Source organism: Condylura cristata, unplaced genomic scaffold (genome assembly GCF_000260355.1).
Source record: "Condylura cristata isolate star-nosed mole 26May11 unplaced genomic scaffold, ConCri1.0 scaffold00010, whole genome shotgun sequence".
Taxonomy (NCBI): Eukaryota; Metazoa; Chordata; class Mammalia; order Eulipotyphla; family Talpidae; genus Condylura; species Condylura cristata.
Genome location: NW_004567111.1, coordinates 32,250,637 through 32,273,969, shown reverse-complemented (window position 1 = coordinate 32,273,969; position 23,333 = coordinate 32,250,637).

Below are 23,333 nucleotides of genomic sequence, written 5' to 3'. Positions count from 1 at the left end.
CACACACCTTTTTAAAAAAATATTTATTTGTTTTAAATATTTATTTATTTGTACATACAGAACTGGGGTACTGGCCAGAGGTGCAGGGTCGGTGAAAGGATTCACCAGAGACAGAGTGGGGAGCAGAACAGGCAGATTGACAAAGTACACTGCTGAGGGGAGCAGCGGGCAGGTCAAGAGAGGTCTGCTGTGCCATATGGATCACCTCCGGGGTGAGGATAGAGCTCATGTTGAAGTGGCTTTAGCTTCTTAGTGCTGTGTCTTAATCCACTGCGCTACCATGGGGGATCTTGGTGACCATAATAATATTTTTTTTTACTTAATATCTTTCACATCACTGTGTATTCCTCATAAAATGCCCACCAACAGTTCACCTACGAACCATCACTTTAAGCCCTTGTGCTGTTCTCCCTCCTGTTTTGATACTTTTAGAAGACAGAATAGCATCTTCCTCTAGACAAGAGGGCAACTTTTTTAACCAGATAAAGTTTTGGGTTTTTTTTTAAAGATTTATTTATCTATGCATGCAGAACTGCGGTACAGGCTAGAGGTGCAGGGCCAGTGAGATAACTCACCAGAGAGTGTGGGGAGCAGAAGAGTTGCATCTACTGAGATACACTGCTGAGTGGAGCAGTGTGGGAGACAGGAGAGGTCTGCTGCGCCATGTGGGTCATCTCCCTGGCTAGGTATTGAACTCCCACTGAAGTGTCTGTGCTAGCTTTGCAGTGCTGTGCTTTAACCCACTGCACCGCCAGGGAGGGTCCTAAGGTTTTGTTTTATTGAAAGATTTATCGATCTTTCTAATGTAACACCATATTCACTATTTCTCTGATGATATATTTGTCTTTGTATTATATGTGTGTGTGTGTTTATAAAATTTCTTCACAGATATGTAAGAGTATGTGTGCAGTCTTTTTTCCTATACAAGGATTCATTTGTCACTCGATTTTTTTTTGTTGTTATCAGTAGTCTATTCAATGTTTTGTTCTGTAATGTGGATAAAGGTGGTACCTTTTTCCTGTCAGCATATTTATTATGTAAATCATATATTTTATTGCTAACTCTTTCAAAAATTGCATGACTGTGATGTGAGTTAGGTTCCATAAATATTTTAAATGTAAATTCCATACCTACTGCATTCTAGTTTGTCCTCCTACAGTGCTCACAGTCAATAATTTAATTCCTAGATTAAATATTCTGATACTCTTCTTCCTTAATTATAGAATAGCCTCTCAGGGACTATTCGTGTTAAAGTTACTTATTTTGAAGGAAATATTTAAAGTCTGTAGAACTCCTGGATTGCTTACACTAATTATGATCTTTAAGCCTAAGTATAAAAGTTTAAAATACTGTTAAAATAGGCCCTCCCTGGTGGCGCAGCAGGTTAAAGCACAGCACTGAGAATCTAAAGCCGCTTCCGCATGAGTTCGATTCCCGCCTGCCCCAGAGGTGACCACATGGCGTGGCAGACCTCTCCTGACCCGCCCGCTGCTCCCCTCAGCAGTGTACTTCGTTGATCTGCCTGTTCTGTTCCCCGTTCTGTCTCTGGTGAAGCCTCTCGCCGCCCCTGAGCCTCTGGCCTGTAACCCAGTTCTGTATACACAAATAAATAAATCTTTAAAAAAAAAAATTGTTAAAATATAGGTTGGGCCCTCCCTGGTGGTGCAGCGGGTTAAAGCATAGCACTGAGAAGCTAAAGCCACTTCCGCATGAGTTTGATTCTCGCCTGCCCCAGAGGTGACCACATGGCGTGGCAGACCTCTCCTGAGCCGCCCGCTGCTCCCCTCAGCAGTGTACTTCGCTGATCTGCCTGTTCTGCTCCCCGCTCTGTCTCTGGTGAAGCCTCTCGCCGCCCCTGAGCCTCTGGCCTGTACCCCAGTTCTGTATACACAAATAAATAAATCTTTAAAAAAAAAAGTATGTTTAAAAAAGAAAAAACATATATATAGGTTAGTTAATCTTTATCATAGAGATTTTAAATGAAAAAAGGTGCCATATATAATATTAACACCTAATTATTTTTGCAAATATTTTGTTTTTAGAATAACTTTTTTTTGCCATTTTCATTGAAGGTTTTAATATATTTATTATAGGAAAAATGCATGTGGTCTCTCATATTCATATTTTAAAGTCACCACCACTAGTATGGTTGAATTTGGAGTAAATAGGTAATTAAGTTTATCAGGGTCATTTGGAATGGTGATTTGATAAGACTAGTATTTAATGGGAAGAGAGGCCAGAGTATGAACTCTTTCATTCCTCCTCTACTCTTCCTTCCCCATCCATTCCCCTGCCATCTTCTCCTTTCCTTTGAGCTGCCCTCGCTTCTTTTCTGTGTTCTCCCCCCTTCTTTTCTACCCATCCTCTCTCTGCCCCCACACAATTAAACCATATGAGTATAAAATGAGAATGTGACTGTCTGTCACCAAGAGTGCCATGTGACATCATCCTTGCTGGCACCTTGAGTTGAGATATCTAGAATTTGAAACCATGAGAAAATAAAAGTGTATTGTTTACGTCACCTATTTGGTGACATTTTGTATATAGAAGACTAATGTAATTTGTAAACATTTTTTTTACATATAAGTTCATTAGCCATTAACTTATTCATTCAAGGAATTTAGACTTCTCTATGACTATATATCTATCTAATTAGACAATATAGTGTTTGAGATTTCTTTAAAATGTGCATATAAAATAAAGGTAAACCATTTATCAGTAATATGAGTAAAGAACTCCAATGCAAATATAAATGTAAACATTTCTGTTTAGGTGAATGTTAATAATGATGGGCACAGTAAATTCAAGTTTGGAGAAAATAACTGAATGGATATCCATATTAACTGAATGAACAAGGTGAGTACTTAGAACCTAACCTTAAAGAATCCAGTGGGAATGTTGAGCTTGGGTTGTTTTAGAGAAGCAAGAAGGTATGCTGTCTGGTTGCTGTCTAGTTGCTGTCTGATTGCTCTCTGGTCAACATGTTTTCGAATGAGTGAATATGCCTAGAGGTACAGTAGGTTTCACATTTAATCTAAAAGGAAACACAGATCAGTGTACAATGCTAATGCAAAATATGTATCAGTGATAACATAAAAATATTGGAGCGGCCCTCCCTGGTGGCGCAGCGGGTTAAAGCACAGCACAAAGAAGCTTAAACTACTTCTGCATGAGTTCGATCACTGCCTGCCCTGGAGGTGATCACATGGTGTGGCAGACCTCTCCTGACCCGCCTGCTGCTCCCCTCAGCAGTGTACTTCCTCCATCTGCCTGTTCTGCTCCGGCTCTCTCTCTGGTGAATCCTCTCACCCTCCGCATCTCTGGCCTGTACCCCAGTTCTGTACGAATAAATAAATAAATCTTAAAAAAAAAAATTGGAGCATGATAAAACTATAGATGAAGAGAAAGGCGGAAGGCAGGCCAATAAGGACCCTAAAGGAAAAGAAAAGAAGTGTGTTGACCATGTCCAAGTTTAGAACCATGTTATACTTTGTAAGGACACACCTTTGTAAATGGATAATAATCAGAGCTCAGTTTAAAACCTCACTTGCAAAAAGGAAAGGGATCACAAAGACAAAAAAAAAAAGTATTCTGTAAAAAATAGATGTATGTAGGAAATGATTATTTGCAATTACATAAAATGGTTTTTCTTTAAAAGATCTTGTCTTCAAAACTTCTAAAAAATTAAAAAGAAGAGGCATCACTCACATCAGATAAAATGTTCATTGTATACGACGTGTGTATATACTTTGAGGTTTTTTTTTTTTCTTAGTGCAAGGTTGATCAAGTATTTTACATGATAGCTTAGTCAAGGTATACAGAAAGTAATTATTGTTATGTGATATTAAATTATTTAGCTATTGGTATAAAATACTTTTGAATTTTAAATATATTAGTACTGCAATAATGCAACTTACTGCCAGGATTTAATTTTTATTTTTGCTTCTGTTATATGTGACTTGCAGAAATATGGATTTGTATAAATCATTGACTCAAATACAAGATTTATGCTGACTTATGAAATAGAAACTTGAAAATAGTTTTAAATAATAGAAGAACATTTGCCAATGTTACTAAAAGTTTATTAGCTTTTATGTTTGTTTCAAATTTAAACACATAAAGATTCATGTTTAAACTTCTAAATCTCTTACTCTTAACACATTAAAAAATTAGATAAATTGTATATCTACAGATCAAGACATATCATCTGCCAGTTTTGTGTCTATTTGTAGCTGTGTCAATGAGTAAAATTGTGCTGCTATAAAGGCAGTACAAAAAAATAACATTCTAGAAATATTCTACATGTAAAAAAGTCATCTTAAAATTGAAAAAAATGGTAAATACTTCATTTTTAATTAAAGAATCATGCTTTTCTTAATATTAATTCTAATTTTCTTTGGTCACTTTTTGTTAATCTTAGAAGACAATAAGAAATAGTAGCTCAAATATTATGTCAAATGTGAGAATTGAATATGTGTGAATGAGATAAAAGCAAAACAGATTATAGCTACAAAGTTTGGAAATGTTGCAAGGAATTTGTTCCATTGATTTTGAAATTCAGGGATTTAAAAAATGTAAATTAATTTAATCTAAAAGGCTTAAAACAAAAATCAAGAAGCAGCAAAAGCATTCCAAAAAAAAATTGACTATTTTATTCATGATCTGGGGCAAACTGATTTTCTTTATTGGTTACCTCTATAAAATGGATATAAATACACGATGTATCAACCACTTACTAAGTAAAATCATAATTTTACTAAGATTTTGCAGTAAATAGTTGTTTTCCAGCATCCACTCCCTCTTTCTCAAAACAGCAATTTAATCTCTTCCTGATGCTCTTAGTCTCACTGTTCCTTGAATGATCCACCCTCAAAATAATTTGTAATTTTACATTAATCACACACTTGAAGTGGAAAAACATTTTGGTAACTATGCTACATCTGGTATCTAGATTTTAAGTACCCATTCTCAAACTGACTGTGTTCTGTTGTTACAGGGCAGGGAGAGGGACACCCCTGAGCCCCCAACCCTGCCCGCTCTAAAAAGCCATCCTGCGCATCAAGACAAAATATATAATATTTTTAATGGAGAGGAAATTTAATACAATTATTGCGCAATACAGAAAAGACAAAGAATGTAGTTTTTAAATCAAAATCAAAAGCCACCCCTCCCCTCATGGGTAAAAGTCCACCCAAAAGGGATTGGCCCAAAGCAAGGTTTGAAAGCCTGTCACAATTCTAAAGCACCTTCTGGCGGGGACCCATAGAAAATGGCCAGACAAGTCTGGGAGGAAAAGAACAAAATCAAAATCAAGATAAACACTGTCATAGTGAATCTCCCCTCCCCACGGGCTCTCACCCACATCTGTTTCACCCAGTCCAGGACTGAGAAACAAGAGCCTTTCTCCTCTGTCTTGTCTAGAGATTCTTCTTCTCTCTACTCAGTCCACCCTTCTTTGGGTGGGGCAAGGAACCTGGAACCTCCCCTTTTCCTGGGGCCACCCTGTTACACTGTCATTCATTTGTTCTGGGAATCACACCACTCCCCACAGGCTTAATATGTTGCCCATCCCTCTTGCCATTGCTTACAGTGGATGAACTTAATTATTTTTATGAATTCTATATCTGTATCATAAGTTAGTATTGATTTGACTATGATACTTATTTGTGCTTGTTGAAAATTATGTTTATGAAATATATTTAATACAATGTTTTATATAATAATCATTAGCAATTAATAATAACATTACCCTAGTCTGTACCAGGATCTGTGAAAAATGATAACAGTTGGAGAAAATCACAACTTCATGTTCAATAATCTCTGATTCATCAAACAAATTTTTAAATAGAATTTGGCAGTCCTTTGTCTTTCTCAATAATAAGTGATTTCTCATATTCTAAAACATGGTTGTTGGTACTCCCTCTTTTCACCTCTGAAACTTTCTCAAACATGCAAAATTTTTATTGTGCTACTGAAAGATATACTTGAACCCTCAGACCTGCATGTTTTAAAGGGGTTGGGCTATCTGTGCATGCAAAGGTAAAGCACAGATACTATGAAAGCACTTTAATAGGATTAGTGTGCATAGGAGAAAAGAAAAAGGGATCTTTGCTTCCCAATAAAACAGCCAAAATCACCTATCCCCTCAGGGGTGAATACCCAGTCAAACAAAATTAGCCCAAAGCAAAACCTCCACAAGTCTAAGGCAACTTCTGGTAAGGAACCACAGAAATGTGGAAGAAGTGGACAGACAAGTCTGGGATTGAAAAAGAAAAAAAAAATCTCAAAATCTAAGTAGATATCATTTAAACATTGTGTCAGCCTCCCAAATGTGGTCTTTCAACCACATGTCACTTTCAAGTGTCCCTATATGTTTCTTCAATGCCCTCCAGGCTCCTGATGTAAATCCAAAACTGGAAAGGAAGTAAGCCCTTCTTCTCATCTCTTGATGTTCTTTCCCTGCCATATAATTTCACCCTGCTGCTCAGTTCTACCATCCAGAGCCTAGTAGCTAGTACAGAGAAACAGATGTAAATAGGAGCAAGCCATGTTGCCTACCCTTTGCACAGAGATGCTTTTGTTTTACATTTACTTCTCATTCTAAGGAGCTAATATAGCTTTATATTTCTCTAAAATATAGATAGCAATTTTTCTAAGATATAGATATCATAATAGGTAGCTAAACAGATAGTGATAGCAGATATAGACTTAGCTGTAGAATACTAACTTAAACTTCCTTATCCAAATGTATTAAACACTTCCTCTCATCACGCCTATGCTTTCCTTCCTGTTATTCTAACTCATGCCAAGGATTACTCTCATTCTTGAGCTTTAGAGTCATCTACTTTGCCTTCTCATAGACATTTACAAAGTAGCCTCCCCTGAATCACAATTTTAAACCCTTTATTAGATAAATAACATCAGCAAAGTTCTAACATTGTATTTAATTTGAAAACAATAAGATGCACAATAAAACTTAAATCAATCTTTGGATGTTTCCACATTTCTGGAGGTATACTCAAGGTTTTGAACATTTCTAACACAATTGCCTGTCTTTAGTACATTGAATGAGTAAACATAAAAGTGCTTCTCACAAATTCATTTCTAGCTTACTTTGAGAGCTATTATAGTATCTCTAAAATAATTTGAAAAATGCCAATACCTAAGTATATTTCAAGTGTATCAACCTCTGTTTGCTTATTAGACTCCCAAGACTATTACTATGGTCCCATATTTCCTGAACAGGTTTTTCCAAGCTTACTAATTAAAGATGACAGGATTCTTTGTGATGATTGCAATTTAATTAATATAGAGAGCTGAAGCTAATTAATGCATTCAATAGTTTTATATATATATATATATATATATATATATATTAAAGATCTATTTATTTGTGCATACAGAACTGGGGTACAGGCCAGAGGCTCAGGGGCGGCGAGAGGCTTCATCAGAGACAGAATGGGGAGCAGCACAGGCAGATCTACGAAGTACACTGCTGAGGGGAGCAGCGGGCGGGTCAGGAGAGGTCTGCCACACCATGTGATCACCTCCGGGGCAGGGGGGAATAGAACTCATGCAAAGTGGCTTTAGCTTCCCAGTGCTGTGCTTTAACCCGCTGTGCCACCAGGGAGGGCCCAATAGTTTAATATATTGAACTGACAAGCAACATAGTTATAAATATCTTTACTTTAATACAGTAAGAGCAAAATTTTATGAACAAATACTTACATTTCATTTTAAAATAGAAATAATTAAAACCAATTTATCTGAAGAGATTCTAATACTTAATGCAAAAATACTTTTGCATTCTTTTCAAGTTTGATGTTAATTATACAGCGGTTTCAAGGCAAGATACCAAGGGGGAAAAAAAAAAAAGAAAGAAAAGAAAAAACAAGTTACAAAATATAGATGAATAAACTGAGCAGGAAGGAAGCTACTTTTGACCGTTGATGTAAGCCCTATTATATTAGACAACTGATGAGGGAAGTACAATCATTTTTATTATGTAACATAGGGATCTTAAATTCAAGTATACTCTTTTATATACTGGTCAATTATTTTTAAGACAATACTATCAGAGTCAAATGAACTCATAGCTAGACCATAAACAATTCCATGTATTGAAATTTCTGAATACAATAACAAAGTGTACATATTCAATGATTAAAATTACTGCACTAAAATATTACAAATTTACAAAGAATTTGTTTTGTTAGTGATCATGGCATTAAATATATTGTTTAGAAATAGTTCTTCTAGACTGACCTTAATAAAGACCTGCAAAGAATCAAGTCATGTAATATCAAGGAAAAAACATTTTGTAGAATGAAAAACAATGTGCATGGACTATAAAGGGGAAAAGCATAACATGAGTGAAGTGAAGTAAGTGATAGAGCAGTGAAGGAAATACCAGAGAGGTTTTGGAAGACATTTTGTTGCACATGGCTCAGGCTACACTTATATCTATAGGCTCAAGCTACACTTATATCTATACCTGTACCTATCTATACCTTTATCTGTATCTGTGTGTCATCTGTATCATCTATATCTACATCATCTCACAATCTCTATAATCAATTTTTTATCTGCATAATGACATACAATTATTGAGTAACATAAAATTGGGAAGAAGGATCGAATGGCAGGTTGGTGAGTGATATTGGTCAATGGGAGACATCTCTGCCATACACTAGTCTGGTATACATTAAATATTATGGCAATCAATAAGTAATTTAATAATATAATTTTCTGAAAACTGTCAGTACTTCCCCACCATTTCTAATTCTAAGCTTCCATCTTAACATACACGTTTTGGACAATCTATTAGCCAGCTAGCCAAGCACATCTCTTTCCACCCTTCTTATAGAACATGGACTTCAGTCTAAATGAACTGTACTCCCTGACTTGTTAAATTCGTAAATACTGAAAGCTATTTTCACCACTGCCTATCTTGAGAGGTTCCTCGTACATGTTTCTATATTTTTATTGAAGCACATAGTATGTCACATTCATTATACCTTTGCTTTTTTCCCTTATCCAGGTGAAATTTCCTTCATGATTAATGGTATTTCTAGAAATTATTGTGGTGCAATAATCAGAGGATTCTTAGTAGTTGTATTATCAAAAGCATCAACAGTTCTCTTTCTCCTTTCTGTATTGACAAACATCTCCTATAAGTCAGTCTGAAAATGGCATACAGGCACATTCCTCTGGAGCTTGCTAAACCTTGTGGGATATTAAAACAAATAAAATGTAGATGAATTTGTGGGGTGTCAGCTAAGAAAGACTTGTTAAGATAAAACCAAGATATGGGATAATTTCATTCTTTTATTTCCTCCTTTAGATATTTTAATTAGGATCTGACTTTTTGCAGATTTGAAAACATATTTCCATGAAGATCCACATTTGGAGACCCTGAGGATGATAGATTTTAGAGATAAGTACTCTGGCTTCTTACTAAGTTTGTGAATTCTTGACATAACACCTGAATAATACCTAACTTTGATCTTCTAAATCAGGATGCTAAACTATTGCCTTTTAACTCAATTTTGCTAAGTTGCTCACTCTACATCATTTTGCCACTGTGGTTAGGAGCTTTACTATACAGCAAGTTAACCTCTGACCATATATTGCTTTTAAAATTTAAATTAATTTAAATTCCATTAAAAGTATAGATACATCAGCCTTACTACATTTTAAGTACTCAGTAGCAACATAGGGCCTCAAGCTATTGTAATGTAAAGTTGGTACAGAACACTCCTGTCATTCATATAGCTTATCATGCAGTGCTAGACCAGAGGTTTTTCTCACTCACAGTCTCAGCATAACTCAAGCTAATCTCTACACTCAAATATAATAGGAATTCATGTACATGTAATGTATCAGCATCATCCTGTTCAACCATTTTTCATCCTAAGAAGCATAATTGCAGGAACAATTTTTTTGAAATGTGTTTGTAACCAAAAAATATCAAGTACCATTACCCCAAAGGGACAATACGTTACATTTAAACTGGTACTAGAAGTATCATTTGCTTAACATGGGTGTTGTACAGCAAAGAGCATACACCATTGCATTTCAGTGTTCTTGTATTGCCTGCATTTTAGTAAATCTGAAGAAATGCAGTGCTGCTTCATCTTCAATACCACACCACCATAGCCCCTTTGATCTTTGACCCCAAACAGATAGGTTAATCATCACTTTATAACCTGACTTCTTTCTTATAATAGGCATTCCTCAAAAACAGGAATTGAACCTGTAGTTCCAAATGAAAGCTAGTCGAATGTGTGAATGAACTGGTGATTTAGTACTACAGGTGAGCAGCTTGTCATATTCACCACTTTCTGTTGTCTGAGAGTGACAAACTATACACCCAAACCCCTTTAGTGCTAATATGAAACTACTCACCTAATTTTGCAAAACCACCCTGCATTATTAACTTCCTAATCACTTCCTCTCCCATTCAACTGTACACTGACTTTATTATTTTACTGTGTTTTGCTCTGTGAGTATTCTGCATGAGAATGTGCTAGTTCTTTAAGCAAGTGTTCAGAATGTCTTCCACAGCTGCCATCATGGTCCTGTTCATCATTTTTCTCACCTTGTCATAGGTAATTACACAGTATTCACTAAAAAATGGGATCAGAATAACATAAAAATATTTCAAGAAAAATATATAAGAAAGCTACCACTAGGAAAATTATTTAAAGAACCAAAAGTAATTTTGATAAATAACACAACCAAACTAGATAAGTAATTCATTACATTACAAAACAGAATATAAAACTTTTGTTAAGCAAATGGAATATTTCATTTTGTTGGTTCATATCATATATAGATTGGTATATCCACATTCAAAATTATGCTGTTATTATTAGCTTGTTGCTATATTTTATTTACTTAGTTTTATTTACTAGCTTTCACAAAATAGCCTTATAATATAAACTGGCAGGTTTTGATTTCTATTTCACAAAATATTTCTACCAAGTGAAGACTATCTGCATTTTTTGTTTCAGATGCATATTTAGCTTTCTCTCTCAGACTCTAGGCATTATTAAAGTTTTATTTGTCCCCTGTACACATTTCCACACTGCTAGAGCTCTGTCAATGATCTCTGAAGCAGAAGATTCTCTCAACTTGCCTCTTAGATCCAATAAAACTCATACTCAGGACTGTCCCTGGTGACCCCACTGATTAAGTGCAGCCTCTGAGGCTGTCAGCAGCCACTGCAGCATGAGTTTGATCCCCAGCCAGGGAGCTGACTCACATGGCACAGCAGACCTCTCCTGTCCTGCCTGCTGCTCCCCTCAGCAGTGTATTTCAGTAAATCTGCCTGTTCTGCTCCCTACTCTGTCTCTGGTGAATCCTCTTACTCCATCCCCCACCACCCCACAACTCTGGCCTGTGCCCCAGCTCTTGTATGCACAAATAAATAAATATTAAAAAAAAAAAAAGATTTCATACTTAAGAATTAAGGTGAAGATCCTTTAGTCTCTGATTTGTTCCCTTTTCAAGAGATACATAAACAAGGCTATAAACTGTTGCCTTCTCATTGAAATTGTATCAAATGACACAGATAGATCAAACCTGTGAAATCAGAGGAAAGATACTTCTTAGCATTTAAACTTCTTTACTTTACTTAGTATCTCAAAAACACATCCATTCATGAATAAAACTTGCTATAAAGCCTCATCATATAGTGATCTAAAATCTAGAATAGAGTTTTATCTTTTTGTCAATTCAATTACATCAATATTGCTCTTTCTTAAATGAAAATACACCACTTAAAATTACATTAGGTGAACTGGGAAATTAGGTGTCTTTGAAAATATATAAAAGGACTATAAACCTCAGTATCATTATCACTAAAATACAGACATTTAATTCAGATATAAGTTTTCCAATGATCATATATACACATATAACATTTCTACCATTGAAACCTGCAAAAGAAATAGTAAGTTATTGGGATCTATTGTTTCTGCTAATATAGATAATAATAAACTTTATAACTCATAAATAATGTTGCTGTATATGTGATGAGAAAAGTAATTGGAGTTCATGATTTATAATTATGATGAATTTCAATCAATAATACTGCCCATAAACCAGTTAATGTGCTGAAATGAACACCTATAATAGAATTTCTGACATTTAGCATAATAAAACAATACTATGAAGAACTTTGTCACATAAGTTTTGGGCTTATTTTTCACATACTAACTTCTTATATATTTTTTTTTCATTAGTCTTTCCCTTTCCCAGAACATAGTGTGGAATTTTGAATTAAATTGTCATAGCAGTTTTATCCACAGAGATGATCTCACAATGGTATCATAGCAGGTGTTTTCTTGTACTGCACATAATAATAAGTATTAATATAGTTGAAATTATAACCAAATATTGTGATGTCTGTAAGAACTTAAGGTTTTAAGGATGAGATATCACCTGTACACTCTAAAGGTATGAAATAAAAATCCTGATGTATGAAAAATACAAACTGAGTTAACATTTCATCATTGTTTAAATTTCCATTTCCCTAATGATAAGAGATAATAAACAGGACCCTCCCTGATGGTGCAACTGGTTAAAGGACAACATAAAGTTATCTGCAGCCACTGCAGCATGAGTTTAATCCCCTACCAGGGATCCACATGGTACAGCAAACATCGCTGGTCTTGCCTTCTGCTCCCCTCAGCAATATATTTCAGTCAGTCGACCTGTTCTGCTCCCTACTCTGTCTCTGGTGAATCCTCTCACCTCCCTGGATCTCTGGCCTATACCCTTGTTCTTGTGTGCATTAATAAATCTTTTAAAAGAGAGAGTGGATAAACATCTTTTCATTTGCTTATAGATCATCCACTTGTCTTCTCTGTGAAAGTTGTCCATTCAGATCTCTGTCCATTTTTAATAGAGTCGTTGTTTTTGTTGCTAACTTTTAGGAATCCTTGATATATTTTGCATCCTTTGTCTGAGGAATGATTTCAATATCTCCTCCCAAAACTAAAAGATAAATCCAAAGTGGTTCCTAATATTCTCTGGCTTCCTACTGTTGATTGTAGTTTTAGCAGACTGCTGTAGGCTACACTGCCTAGATTTGTAGAAGATGAACCCTAGATGAATTTGTGGAGTCCCATCATACATGTTTTGGTGGTTCATGATCCTGGATGAGGCAAGTCTTTTATAGCAGATATAACCTTAGCAGTTGGACCTCAAGTACACTCCTCTCTGATGTTTGTTTGTGCTTCATTTATTCTATTTTCTGTCCTTTATTAAAATTTTATGTGAATATACAATGTGGAATTTCATGATTAATTTTAATTATACAACCCTGGTTAATGTCCACAGCCCACAAATCTTTATTTTTAGTTAAGTTTCTCTAAGTCCCTAAGATAAAGATAGATACAAAGGTTTTGAGGTGGATTGATGTTCAGATATTCTTATAATTCTCATAGCAACACCTAAGCTACTATCATTTTAATTATTGTGAATATAATAGAAAATTTTATAAAGTTTAGATTTCTGAATCAACTTTTTTTTTTAATAGGTAACATTGGTTTACAATTCTGTAGGTGATTCAGAGGGTTCAACATTATGTGTTATTTGAATTCCTTATACAAAAACTATTTATTACTTAACTTCTGTAATAGATCATGAACATAATCCTCATCTACAGAGTTGATAAACAACATCATTCTATCCATATATTTTATATTCTGTTATCCTATTACAAAGTAAATAGTGACCCCCTATTACAAGAAGGCAAATTAGAAATCCTTAGCGTAGATGGCTCATTTTCTAAAAGCAAAATCTGAAGCCTAAAAATAAACTAATTGCCTTTTTTCTTTCATATTCCTACAACTGGTCATGGTAATAGGTCACTTAAGTAATTTGAAATGTAATTTTTTTTCCTCAACTTGTTCTTACAAGCTGTCCTTCTTGTCACTGTCAGTCACTCTTACTAATGTCCCTGTAGTGCTTCTTAATGTCTAGGCTTTCAGAAGTTAACACGTGCAGTCTTTACATATGAACATTTAGAAATACCATGTCTGATATTGCTCACTTTTAATCTGGAAAAGAAGAAGTCTTACTGTGAAGATTATTTAGAGAAATTTTAATTTATATTTTTGTGCATTCTATTCTTGAAAGCAAGTGGCCATCGAGGAAATGGAAATAAGTTATTTAAACATTTTGCCTTTTATTTGTTAAAAACAACAATAAATTTAAAAATATCTCACTTTCCCTTAAATTTCAGGTGAATATAAGATGATTTCCTTTCAAATTAAAGAACATTTTAGGTGCTAATAGGCAATAACTTTTTTTTTCATTTTTGAGGGCTCAAATTTTTGTGTCCCTAAGATGAGAAAATGTCTTCAGAAATGCCAGAAATACTCTTCAGAGCTGTACAATTTAACTAAACAGAGAAACTCATGAATTGGAGTCCAACTTATGAAAACTTCCCTTTCCATGACAAAAATACAGGGAAGGACACAAAAAGGAAAAGTCTTGATTCCCATTCTTATACCTGAATTATTACAACCTTGGATATATTTTCTTGTTTTAACCTTGGTTTTCATGAATATTTATTTTATATGTGATTCTATGAAGGTTAACCAGAATTCCTATTAAAAACTGACAGATTCAAGTTTCCATGAATGACATTGACCTAGTCTGGGGAATTTCTGGAATAACTATTCATGTGATTTCCAAAGGAGACTATTTAATAACATACCCCAGAACATAACCATATCCTGTACTTCAGATTTGTCCTGTGTTATTACTATGCCCCCAAATGTTAGAGGAATATTTTTCTTCTTACTCATTATTAACAATGTCTCAGGATCCCTCACTATAATTGTGAGGAGAATGTTGAATGCTCCTGGAAAATTTCCCACAAAATAAAGCTTCTCAACATCTAGCAATATTTGTATTCAGTTATTCTCAAGGTTACAGATACAAAGTTTAACAGAACTATCACTAAATCTATATTAAATATTAAATTTATTTTTATTAACTTTAATGCATCTTATATTTACAAATTTTAACATTTTATAAACAAATATTAGTTTGTTGGCCTCATAATTTCATGCTCTAAAATTATATAAAAATCATTAAATAATGCAAATCATTTTGTAGTAGCTATATAATGAAAATTAAAGATAAAACAAATGTTGCTTGCTATCATGTAAAATCAATATGATCATTATTTTGAAGAAAGACAGTAATCAAATAAAATAAACTAATTCTCTAAATTGGAAAGAACTGAGTTATGATTCTTTAAGGAATATGATATAACCTGAAAACCTCCTTTTGAGTCATATGAGAAGAGTTACAGTGTTAGCAACCTTATTTACAGAAAGTAGTATTTTAAACACATTAGATATTACTAAGTCATTAAAGTTAACATGGAGATGAGAATGATAAGAGGGAAAGGAAAATGAAAATTACCCCTTCATTCAGCGAATGCATCCTGGTTTTCTCAAGACAGAGGGGAGATCAGTTAGTATGATGTACATGCAAAAATGGATAATGACAAAAGCATAATAAAAATAATAATAATAACATCACAAACAGGTATTAATGAAGTAGACAATCAATCATTAGAAGAAAGTTGTATAACATATCACCTATAGTGAAAAAGATTATATTGATATTTTACCCTCATTTCATAATTCTATGACTTTAACTAAGTGTGTGTCCTTTTGTGAATGAAGATAAAGAAATCACAAGAGAAAAATAGATTCCAGTTCTTTTTTTTCCTTTGCTTGCTAACTGTTATTTTGGACTGGAGTTTTACTTTCTTTGCTTAAGAAGAGCTACTCATTCAGGAAGAGTAAAAATGGGACAAGACTCCCAGGGAGAATCAGCAAGGACCAACCTACTCAGAGTTGTTAGCTAGGAATTCAGTTAGAGAGAGGTCCAGCTGGGATCACCAAGTAGAGTTCAATCTGGATTTCAGAGAATAATTTCTTTTAAAATGTAAGAGGTGGGCCTTTATCAAAACTATCTCTGGTTGAAATGTATAAAGCCCGGGAGTACAACAACCATAATTCAGGTCAAAAGAGAGCTACTAATTTCACCTACACATGCTTAGTCGTACAAAATGTATTTTCTAAAGAATTTATTTTATCATGAAGCACCAACATGCTTACATTTTAAATGTGTACTCAGTGATATTCCTTAAAATGAGCAAAAACAGGAGCCCAGAACCTCTCAAACTGACTGTTCATTATTTCTGAGGGTCCTTCACAAAGTATTTTGATTCACAAAGAAACTGCAATTATCTCAGGTATTTCCAGCCTTACTTCTTTCACTTTAATAAGATGCTTGGAGAAAGCTTAGTGTTTCCATTCTCCCAATCTTTAAAATCCCAAGAGCATGCAAACTTAAACTGCCTGAAATCTACAAAAACGAGCTTCTCTTCTTGGGTCCAAACTAGTTCTGCCTCTATTCAGAAGATCAGAATCTCTCCTTAATTTTTTTTTAATGTACTCATAATAATAGGGGTAGGTAGGAATACAGCTGTCATTGTAAAGCATAAGACTTTCAGTATTGTTACTTTCTTAATTACATAAACATAGCCATATCAATTTATTATCACATTGGAAATTCCATAGAAATAGGTTAGATATAAATATTTTATTTTTCTATTTACAATGCAAATTAAGTTTTTGTTTTCCTAGATGAACAAAGAAGAGGATAGACTTATGTGGAAGAATGTTCTTCTGTCTACCTCAGACCTGAGTGATGAAGAAGTAAAATAAAAGTGAGTAAATGTTTCCATAGCTAATCTTATACACGATACAGAAACAAGGTAAGTGGTGAAGCATGAGACTGCTTTTGCCAAACTACTTTATGGAATGTTTTCTAAAATAAATAAAAATGGAAACTAAAATTGAAATATTTTGGGAGTGCCAGTTGGAGAGAGTTTTTGAAAATTATTAATAGCTCTAAATGTAGTTAAAGAGGTGTATATGATATGAATAAACAGATATTGGTGAACTTTTAGCTCATGATTAAGGGTTTTTAACCTTTCTCCTTAAATCTCACAAAAACATCTTATTTCTTTACATCCCACTTGATTTTGCTCCTTAAGCTCTTCTCTGTAAACACCATTCACTTGAAATTGAATATCCAGAAGATTAGCCTTTTCAAGAGTCCTGCCTTACTAAAATATGCTAATATAAAAAAAATTCTAAGAGATGCACTTTATTTTCTTAATCCTTTGCTCTTTTCCATTCAAAGTAAATGTCACTACTAAATACTAAAGTATTATTGCAGACATATTTTATACATATAGCAAACATTAAAAACTGTGATTTAGTTGAATTTTTCTTACACTCCAAGATTGCTTTTAAAAATCATATAAGACTAACTCACATTTGTGACAGATTTATTAAGGACAAGTGATATATTAAATCCTTGGAAGCTATATTTTACATTAAAGGTAAATTAAAACCATAAATTAAATGTGTGCACAGATGAGCCTACTCTTGGCAAACAGTAATCAGGTACTGTTTAATTTTCCTGACTGGTTAGATTCATCAGGACACACTGAGTCTCTGTAATTTTCTGTGTCCTCCATATGTCTAGCATTTGTGTGTAAGAATCAGGTCTCCTTATAATCATAAAGCAGTGCACATTCTTATATTAAGGAGAAAGGATGGCATTGCCATCCCTGTACTTTAATCTGGAAAACAAATATCTGCTATTCTCTATAATGATATATTTGGCATGTCAGACTTAAGAAAGAGGTTTGTTATAGTAAATTCAGTCTCCACTTAAACCTTAAATACTGAATAGGGTATTGTTTGCAAATGTGTGCTTAAGTTTAAAATACATGTACTTTTTACTAACATTTTAGCTCCAGTTGGGTACATTTATTTTGTCAAAACACTTGTTATTTTGAGCCTAGCTGAACCAACAGGACATCAAAATTAAAAGTTGCCTAAAGTTAAAGGAAATTCATTTTCAAACAAATGAGCCTCAATCACAAAACTCTGAATGCGATTTGAGAGGCAAGAGGGGAGTTAACTCAGGCTACAGCAATGAAAATCTTCAAAATGCCTTCAGAACAAAGCTGCTGATTGCTCTTTTTATTTCTTCTTGTGACCTTAGGTGCCCTTGAAAAAAAATCAGTGGAGTATTGCACTGATTGATAAGTTGTTGCTTTTGAGGTACACAGGGTACAGTGTGGCTAAATTACAGTGGCTACCATATTAACTCCTTGGAGAGGGTGATCTGCTGCAATGCAGTAGTTTGTCACTTGGCAGGTTCAGCCAAACCCTTGGGTGTTGCACCATCCTTATCTTCACTGTTATGGAAACCTCTATAGCAGCCTCTGCCAAACTGTAGCTTTAGCTGCCTGCACCACTGCATCTGCTGCTGATAAAACTGCTACTGAGGCTGGAATTGCTGTGATGTCAACAGTCTCGGATACTAATCTTCCACTCACTCGAGTGAGTGGAGAGTAATGTTAGTAAATGCCCACAGCTGCTACCCATGCCATATTTTTAAACTATGGTGCTACTTCTTGTTTTGCCTCCACAAACAGGTCCATCAAATCCTTGGTAATATTTATTTCCTAGCTACAGAATAAGGGAGGCAGCCAGTTTTTTACACTTCTGGTATACCCAGTTCATCTTGTGTATTTTTCATATCATTTTCAAGTTAAAATTGGTAATTATTTGCATGGGTGATTTGGTGATGGGAAGCCCACGGGGATTACAACTGAGATGAAAAAATGCACAAAATGATGTAAAAATAAACTATTATTTTTTTTTTATGAGTTGGGAATTATGTCACATTTGATACTCTGTCCTTTTGCTAATACAGCTGCAGACACTAGGATTGTTTCTGAAAGAAACTGGTGAAGGACTCTTTCCTCTCTGTAAGAACAATCTTCACAGATACTGTCACAAGCATATTCTTTAAGAAATCATCAGAGTCTACACACTCACAAATATAAGGTGAATGCTAATATTTGTCTGGCTCTGTGATATAGTCAACTCTTCTTATACCCAAAGGATGAAACTACTAAGAATCATCTGCACAAGCATCTGTAAAACATCCTGTCTGGTGAACTCCTTTGATGACTTAGTATCTTTTTTCATCTTGTCTACATGTCAAAGTTTCAAAGACCATATCCAAAGTCAGATTCACTTTATCTCACACCAACTAATTTGAGAAGTCCGCAGAATCCAATGTTTCTTGTTTCCATAGTACTCAACCAGGCATCTGGAAAAGGTCTCTAATAAGTGATATCCAATTTTTAAGTTTAAATCTGCTAAGGCTTTGAGTAATGTTTGCAAAGCCCTTGCCTTCCATTTTCTTTTATGAGCAAACAACATCACACCTGGGCCACCTGCATAGATCTGAGGATGGGCAAGATAAATGATAGAGAGGTTGAGTATAGGGAGTAAAGCTAGGAGAGTAATGCTAATAGAGACATATGGGTGTCTTAGATTTGGGTGTGGCGTGTTAAATTATGTCTGAATATGGAAGATACCATTATTTTGAAACTATAAAATTCTGTAAACCAATTTTCCCAAAAAATAAAAACATCCAGGGCTTCTTGGTGACCCAGGGGTTAAATCTCAGCACTATCACATTTCATGGCTGTGGCCTAGCCTGAGTTCTAAAATATATATGGTAATATAAGAAGGAATGGGTACTTTTTTGGTTCCAATAAAAATATAAAAGTAATTGTGATATGATCTTACCTTTAGGATAGTCTTTAGAAATACACTTTGAGAATTGGTTATTTTTTTAGTGATACTGTAGTTAAAGTAAAGAATAATTAGGAGTAGGAACAGAAGTGGCACAATTTGCATGAAAGCATATTTATTAGACTCTAGATTAATATGCTATAATTAAAATCTAGCATTTAGTTTATTTAATTTAAATGCCACAAAATGTCATTATAGCACTTTATTAATACTAAATTTTTATGAGTGATGTTTGAAAATTGTGATAATATAGTAAGCTGTACAGATTTTTAAATAAAAGCTATTTTTTCTTTAGTATTTGTATAATCTAGTGAGGAAAACATAATGAAATTATCATTTAATTTTAAGATGTGAAATACTACAGTATATAAATGAAAATTATTAATGGCAGATAAATGGAAATACATGGTGATTGTATATTAACAGAAATAATACTCAGTTTAGCTTTTCTTTCTCCCAATGTGAAATCTTAAGCAAATGGTTTCACAGATGATAAACTCCTTTCAATCACTAAATAATTAACCAATAGTCACAACAATTGATTTTTCCTAGGAACCCTTTTTATGTAGAATCTTCTCTGTTTTCATGAATATAAAGATAATATGGAGTGAAAAATGAAATCTTATAGGTATTTCATAGAGAGAGCATTATGTTAAGAAATCATCACTTCAGTCTACCCCCTATTAGTTAATGCAGTCATCACACAAATCACAGTGCAATTTTCTAAAACCCAAAACGGGGGAAAAAACAAAATGTGTAATTGTTTCAAACATGATTAAAAAATGAAAAGACAACACTTGCAATCAGTTACCTTCCTAAGGAAGATACCACTTTCTTTTCCTTTTCTTTTTTCTCTTCTTTTCTCTTCTCTTCTTTTTTATTTCACTGCATTTACACTAGTTTCTGTTAAGGTAGCAACTGTCAATAAGATAAAATATGAAAAATATCAAATTTTGATTTCACAGTATAAAATCCCCTTACCCTGGATAACATGTGTGACTCTCTGCTTTTGATCTAAGTGGGGAAGTTAAAACATGGGTGGGGCATGATAAAGTGATGATGCTGAGGGATTTCCACTGAAATGAGTGAAATTATGAAACTTTTTTCCATCAAAAGCTAATTCCATTTGTTGAAAGGTTGTAGATCCATGTATACTGGTAAAATATTTAGCATATTTATTACAAGATTTATCTCATATAATAAATTAAAATGTTTTCTTTAAAGGTATATTCCTTCCTTACCAACTAAGTCTTAAAAGTCACCAACAAACTGATTTTTGTCCTAAGTTTAAATAGGGTCAGTGTGAAACAACTTCAGTTCATATACAATGATTTATTTTCTTTCTTGAAGGTATGAATCAAAAGTTACTACCATGGGCCTCCCTGGTGGCCTACGGTTAAGTCTCAGCCCTCTCACCACTATGGCCTGAATTCAGTTCCAGGCCAGGGTACTAACCCACTTATAATGCAGCAGATCTCTAAAACCAAAGCTACAACCCAAAGTGGTAACTAACCTTGTGAGAACAAGATAAATGTATACACAGAATCTGTACTGTGCCTACTGTATGAATGCTGTACATTCTAGAAATGTGTGTGTAAGTATATTCTTCAGAATATATTTTTGTGGCTTTCATGATCTCTACTAATACTACTAGAATTATTAAGATATAGAGCTATTAAATAGGAGCCTTAAGACACAGAGTTCAAGAAACACTTTTTTAAAAACATTTACTTATTTATACATACAGAACTGGGGTATAGGTCAGAGATACAGAAGCAGTGAGAGGATTCAGCAGAGACAGAGTGGGGAGCAGTATATTTGTTTATATATTAGGGTTTATATATTTGGGTTACAGAGTTGTTATAACCTACATTTACTCTAAATGGTGTAAACCACGCAAACACCTGAATGATGCTTTGGATGTAGAGACTGATGGCACCACATACACCATTAAGGTATAAAAAGATTTATTACTCCAGTAACATGATGTGTTTAGGAAGAGCAGGACTGTCATACCGGCAAGTCCAAAACCATATATTTCTGAATTCCTTTTCCATTTCATTGACCTCTGTGTGTGAGAATGTTTGTGTATTTTAAAATCCACACTTGTTTTATTGTTGCTTTTAAGTTTTGAGGTTAGTTTGTATCAATTTCCCATTATGCTTTTTCTACTTCTGTATCATGCAAGACTTTTAAGTCTCCATATGAAGTTCTTATTTTATCTTGATTACATTGATCAGTTGGGAGGAAGTGTCATCTAAACAATGTTGCTTTTTTCTGATTGGTGAAAATATAATCTCTGCTCATTTTTTTAGGTTTTTGGTTTTCTCCATCCTATTTGGATTTGGGTTTCATGTGTGTGTATGTGTGTGCTTCTCGAATCATGCTTTAGTGAATGGTCATTAATACAGTAAAATTCTTGTCCATTTAGCTTAAAATATTCCTTCTACCTCCTCCTTTGTGGAATTCCACTTGTGGTCAAGTTACACCATTATGATCACCATTATTATTGTATGCAATTTTGGAACATCTTATAGTTTCCCTTTTTTTTATTCAGACTTCTTGTTGAATTTAGGCCCTTACCATAATAATTTTAAATGCTTCTCTGATAATTGCCACATCTGCCATTATCTGAGTCAGATTCTTGAGGTTGCTTTATCTCTTCACAATGTTTTTTTGTTACTCTTTCACATACTTTATAAACCGAAGTGTGATAGAGTTATATGGACTGAAATAAACTGATTATCATTCTGGGATTTATATTAATGTGGCTATGAAGTGAGCTCTGTTAGTGAACCTGATAGGGAGAATGACAATAAATATCAAATTTTCTTGCTGTCTTCATATTTTTCCCCATGTACTAAGGCTTCTCTTTCTATAGATCCTAAGAGATAGCTGTGTCTTGACATACATTTACCTACAATTCATAGTTCTAGTTCTGAATGCTCATTTTTATGGTGGTAGGATGTGATCATGTGTGTGTGTTAAGGGGATACTTTCTATAATCCCATGATTTTGCCTCAGTCTTTTTCATGGACTACTTCTGGCACGTGACTTTCACAATTATTTCCGTCCCTTTTCCAAGGGTAAGGGTTCTTCTCCCAGATCTCTCGTACAGTAGTGTTCCTCTCAATGTTTCAAAACCCTTTCTCCTATGGACTCTTTTTCCTTCAGTAAATCAAGAGAACTGAAACTGGGCAAAAATCCCTTTTCCCAATTGCAGTAAGAATTTCCCTGGGAAATCTTTATCCCTAAAGATTAAGATTTTTATATCAAGGACTTATGTGGTTTACAAGATTATTTCTCTCTCCCTCACACCGAACAGGGCCAAGAAGGAATTCCTTAGATATTTACTAAGAGAAATTTCTGGAATCCATTGCATAAAATCCTGCATTTAGGACCCATGCTGGAACTGGACCCCTGAGTCACAGGTCACTGGGCAAAACTGGCTCCTTCTGATCAGATAAGCTGCAGGAGCTGTGGCTTTGCTGGTATGGTGGGCCCCAACCCCACCAGTACAGCTGGAGAACTGGACTCTGGAAGCTGCCCAAAAGCAGCTGGCAGCAGCAGTGGCCATTTCCTGCTTTGCTGCTCCAGGCACCAGTC